This window comes from Salvelinus sp. IW2-2015, unplaced genomic scaffold (genome assembly GCF_002910315.2).
Source record: "Salvelinus sp. IW2-2015 unplaced genomic scaffold, ASM291031v2 Un_scaffold611, whole genome shotgun sequence".
Lineage (NCBI taxonomy): Eukaryota > Metazoa > Chordata > Actinopteri > Salmoniformes > Salmonidae > Salvelinus > Salvelinus sp. IW2-2015.
Genome location: NW_019942584.1, coordinates 79,756 through 85,950, shown reverse-complemented (window position 1 = coordinate 85,950; position 6,195 = coordinate 79,756).

The window sequence follows — 6,195 nt, the reverse complement described above, 5'->3', positions numbered from 1 at the left end:
ACGGGACTACGACAGCCGTTACAGAAACACCCACCATAAAAGGACCAAGCGGAGTGGAGAAGGACGGCAAGAACAACAGCAATGGGGAAAAGAGGAATGGACATGGGAGGAAATCCTAGACGGAAAAGGACCCTGGGGCAGAGCCAGAGGAGTGTCGCCCCCCCAAAGCGGAGCTGGAGGCAGCGAAAGCGGAGAGGAGGTATTATGAGGCGAAAGCAAGGCAGAGCGGCTGGAAGCCCGAGAGCTCACCCAAAAATATCTTGGGGGGGGGGGGCTAAAGGGAGTGTGGCGAAGCCGGGTAGGATACCTGAGCCAACTCCCCGGCTTACCGTGGAGTGAGAGGGCGTCGTACTGGTCAGACACCGTGTTATGCGGTAAAGCGCACGGTTGGTTTCCCCCAAGTACGATGTGCTTAGCCAGTCGAGGCTATTCCACCTTGCCGCACTGGTAGGGCTAGGTTGGGCATCGAGCCGGGTGCCATGAAGCCGGCCCAACATATCTGGCCTCCAGTACGTCTCCTCGGGCCGGCGTACATGGCACCAGCCTTACAGAGGGTGTCCCCGGTTCGCCAGCATAGCCCAGTGCGGGCTATTCCACCTCGCCGCACTGGCAGGGCTACGGGGACCATTCAACCTGGTAAGGTTGGGGAGGCTCGGTGCTCAAGAGCGCGACAGCCGTTACAGGTTAAGAGAAATTGTCATTGTTTTGGGTATAATTATTATGTGTTTTATATGTTGTTGGAGGTGGTTCTTGGTCAATATAGCTCAGAAAATATCGCCCTCTTCAATCTGCTACCATAGGCACCCGCTTAATCCTGCCTACTGAGCGGACCGGCCTTGGGCTTCAGAGTATTTATCAACTACAAGATCAAATGGAGTCATGATAAGATTTGCTGAAGGGAGGGTGGGGGAGGGCCTTGAAGGTATCCCGGAAGTTGGAGTAGTAGTGGTCAAGTGTTTTAGCAGCGCAAGTACTGCAGTCAATATGTTGATAGACCTTCGGTAATGTTAAAATCCACAACTACAATAAATGCCGCCTCAAGATATGTGGTTTCCAGTTTTCATAAAGACCAGTAAAGTTATTTGAGGGCCGTCGTGGTATCAGCTTGAGGGGGAATATACACGGCTGTGACTATAACCGAAGATAATTCTCTTGGGAGGTAATAAGGTCGGCATTTGATTGTGAGGTATTCTATGTCGGGTGAACAAAAGGACTTGAGTTCCTGTATGTTATCACAATCACACCATGAGTAGCTAATCATGAAACACACACCCCCACCTTTCTTCTTCCCAGAGAGATATTTATTCCTGTCTGCGCAATGAACTGAGAGCCCAACTGGCTGTACGGACTCAGACAGTATATCCTGAGAAACAGAGTATGTTACAATCTCTGATGTCTCTCTGGAAGGAAATACTCGCTCTCAGCTCGTCAACTTTATTATCCAGATACTGAACATTAGCGAGTAATATACCTGGAAGCAATGGGTGGTGTGCGCGCCTCCTGAATTGGACTAGAAGTCCACTCCGAGTACCTCTTCTGCACTGGCGATGTTTTGGGTCAGCCTCTGGAATCAGTTGCCCTGGGGGGTACGAACAAAGGATCCGATTCGGGAAAGTCGTAATGCTGGTAATGCTGCTGAGTTACCGCCACTCTGATATCCAAAAGTTCTTTCCGACTGTATGTAATAACACAAAAGAATTTCTGGCCTAATAATGTAAAAAAGAACACATAAAAAAAACAAAATACTGCAAAGTTGCCTAAGGGCTAGAAGCTCGGCTCCCCTCTATCGGCGCCATTCTCTAGTAATGTATCCCTATTGTGTACATTCTTGAACATTAAAAAAATATGAAAACAGACTTATTGACACTGATTAGGTACTTATTTCATTGATGCAAATACCACAATAAACATTGACACAAAATACGACACAAATTGTAAAGAGTTTATTGATTTGCTGGTAATGCTATGCAATGACCCATTGTGGTTTATAAAGAGTGGTATTCAGAAGTATTTCTAACCAAGGTGAGACGCTGTCAGGGTCTGTATCTCTGTCTTTTGTTCCCAGACACCCGTTGTTGGACATATTGACCAAAACGTCTTGACATTGTTTGTCTTTCAGAGAAATAAAATGGAGGTTCATTTACTTTGTTGGATCCCTTTGCTCTTCCTTCCTGCCCTAATCGATGGCCCTCGGATGGGGAAGCAATGATTGCTTAGCAGCCCGATTGTGTGTGAGACTGAGAGACACATCTGCCTGCACATAAATGTTGCTCCAGAGAAATATGCACATTTCAGCAGGGAGACATACCCAAACACACGGGCACATGCACRTGCGTAAACACGTACACACAAAACACACAGATGCTTTCATGGGCAATCACAGTAGGGGTGTATTATGATTCATCAGTTGGAGACAATCTCAGATTTGCGATAGAGAGACAGTGATAGCAACCTGTATGCCCTACTGTTGACAGSCATCAGAGTAAATAATCATGGGAGTATAGAGTATCAGCACACAGTATTATTTTCTCCAGTTTGCATCATAGGTTTACATCAGATGCTAACAGTTATTTTTATCCATCTGCAGCAGATACGGCTGCMACTTACTTGACACCCTGTATTGCAACAATCAGACTGTTTGAACCCAGTGAGGTCATAGGGCTCATGTAACCTTCATGTAACGAATGTGACCAAGGCTAGAGGCTGGTGATTTCTGTCTACTTGTGGAGTTGCTATTCACTCAAGAAGCATGTCTCAGTTGTGTATGATTTTATACCGCTAAAGCTACAAATTAATTGCAATGAGTGCACACACACATTATTCAAATGAAGTTGGGTTCATACTTCATAAGTTTTATCATTATCATTAGATGCTGTGGAAGCTCAAGAAAAAAAAGGCATAAAGCAGCAGAGACACCTACAGGCTCTAGTGGAGAAAGTGCTTCTTCTGGTTAAAGAAGCAAATATTGGCGCTCAGATAAAGTTTCTGACTTCATCATGTGTTAATTGGTTGTAAGCACAAAATTAGCCTAATCCCTGAGTAAATGACTCATTACCTTAGAGATGAGAGTAAAAGAAACTCCACTAGCCCGTGAAGAAGAGTCACAAATTAACAGTCTTGGAAGTTAAGTCTGTTTATCCCTTCTCCCCCAGGGAACATTAGGTTTAATCTAGCCACGCTAAATCATATTTACTGGGCCATGGATTTTTGGCTCTTTTAATAATTTATTTTACACTCCTTTGTTTGGTTTCCCAATTCCTCACTTCTATTTTTGAATAATTATTGAAATGTTGTTGYATACAGTACAGTGCATTCGGAAAGTATTCAGACCCCTTGACTTTTTCCACATTATGTTACGTTACAGCCTTATTCTAAAATGTATTAAATTGTTAGTTTTTTGCACTCATCAATCTACACACAATACCCCATAATGACAAAGGAAAGACAGGTTTTAGAAATTTTTGCTAATTTATTACAAATAAAAAACAGAAAAATCACATAAGTATTCAGACCATTTACTCAGTACTTTGTTGAAGCACCTTTGCCAGTGATTACAGCCTTGACTCTTCTTGGGTATGACACTACAAGCTTGGCACACCTGTATTTGGGGAGTTTCTCTCATTCTTCTCTACAGATCCTCTCCAGCTCTGTCAGGTTGGATGGGAAGCGTCACTGCACAGCTATTTTCAGGTCTCTCCAGAGATGTTCGATCAGGTTCAAGTCCGAGCTCTGGCTGGGCCACTAAAGGACATTCAAACACTCATCMCGAAGCCACTCCTGCATTGTCTTGGCTGTGTGCTTAGGGTCATTGTCTTGTTGGAAGGTGAACCTTCGCCCCAGTCTGAGGTCCTGAGAACTCTGGAGCAGGTTTTCATCAAGGATCTCTCTGTACATTGCTCCATTCATTTTTGCCTCGATCCTGACTAGTCTTCCAATCCCTGCCGCTGAAAAACATCCCCACAGCATGATGCTGCCAACACCATGCTTCACTGTAAGGATGGTGCCAGGTTTCCTCCAGACGTGACGCTTGGCATTCAGGCCAAAGAGTTCAATCTTGGTTTCATCAGACCAGAGAATCTTGTTTCTCATGGTCTGAGAGTCTTTAGGTGCCTATTGGGAAACTCCAAGCAGGCTATCATGTGCCTTTTACTGAGGAGTGGCTTCCGTCTGGTCACTACCATAAATGCCTGATTGGTGGAATGCTGCAGAGATGGTTGTCCTTCTGGAAGATTCTCCTATCTCCACAGAGGAACTCTAGAGCTCTGTCAGAGTGACCATCAGGTTCTTGGTCAGCTCCCTGACCAAGACCCTTCTTGCTCAGTTTGGCCGGGCGGCCAGGTCTAGGAAGAGTCTTGGTGGTTTCAAACTTCTTCCATTTAAGAATGATGGAGGCCACTGTGTTCTTGGGGACCTTCAATGCTGCAGAAATGTTTTGGTCCCTTGCCCAGATCTGTGCCTCGACACAATCCTGTCTCGGAGCTCTACGGACAATTCCTTTGACCTTATGGCTTGGTTTTTGATCTGACATGCACTGTAAACTGTGGGACATTATATAGACAGTTGTGTGCCTTTCCAAATCATGTCCAATACATTTAATTTACCACAGGAGGGCTCCGATCAAGTTGTAGAAACATCTCAAGGATGATCAATGGGAACAGGATGCACCTGAGCTCGATTTTGAGTCTAATAGCAAAGGGTCTGAATACTTATGTAAATTAGGTATTTTATCTTTTTTTTTTTTATACATTTGTAAACTCCCCAAATACAGGTGTGTCAAGCTTGTAGCATCATAACCAAGAAGACTCGAGATTGTAATTGCTGCCAAAGGTGCTTCAAAAAAGTGCTGAGTAAAGGGTCTGAATACTTACGAAAATGGTGAAGCAGATGCTAAGCTACAGGACTGTTTTGTAAGCACAGACTGGAATATGTTCCGGGATTCTTCCGATGGCATTGAGGAGTACACCACATCAGTCACTGGCTTCATCAATGTGCATCGATGACGTCGTCGCCACAGTGACCGTACATACAGTTGAAGTCGGAAGTTTACATACACCTTAGCCAAATACATTTAAACTCAGTTTTTCACTATTGCTGACATTTAATCCTAATAAAAAATCCCTGTCTTAGGTCAGTTGAATCACCACTTTATTTTAAGAATGTGAAATGTCAGAATAATAGTAGAGAGAATGATTTATTTCAGCTTTTATTTCTTTCATCACATTTCCAGTGGGTCAGAAGTTTACATACACTCAATTAGTATTTGGTAGCATTGCCTTTAAATTGTTTAACTTGGGTCAAATGTTTCGGGTAGCCTTCCACAAGCTTCCCACAATAAGTATGGGTGAATTTTGGCCCATTCCTCCTGACAGAGCTGGTGTAACTGAGTCAGGCTTGTAGGCCTCCTTGCTAGCACACACTTTTTCAGTTCTGCCCACAACATTTTCTATAGGATTGAGGTCAGGGCTTTGTGATGGCCACTCCAATACCTTGACTTTGTTGTCCTTAAGCCATTTTGCCACAACTTTGGAAGTATGCTTGGGGTCATTGTCCATTTTGGAAGACCATTTGTGACCAAGCTTTAACTTCCTGACTGATGTCTTGAGATGTTGCTTCAATATATCCACATAATTTTCTACCCAATTGATGCCATCTATTTTGTGCACCAGTCCTCCTGCAGCAAAAGCAGCCCCACAACATGATGCTGCCACCCCCGGCTTTCATGGTTGGGATGGCGTTCTTCGCTTGCAAGTCTCCCCCTTTTTCCTTCAAACATAACGATGGTCATTATGGCCAAACAGTTCTATTTTTGATTCATCAGACCAGAGGACATTTCTCCAAAAAGTACGATCTTTGTCCCCATGTGCAGTTGCAATCCGTAGTCTGGCTTTTTTTATGGTGGTTTTGGAGCAGTGGCTTCTTCCTTGCTGAGCGCCTTTCAGGTTATGTCGATATAGGACTCGTTTTACTGTGGATAAAGATACTTTTGTATCTGTTTCCTCCAGCATCTTCACAAGGTCCTTTGCTGTTGTTCTGGGATTGATTTGCACTTTTTGCACCAAAGGACATTAATCTCTAGAACGCGTTTCCTTCCTGAGCAGTATGACGGCTGCGGGATCCCATGGTGTTTATACTTGCGTACAATAGTTTGTACAGATGAACGTGGTACCTTCAGGCGTTTGGAAATCGCTCCCAAGG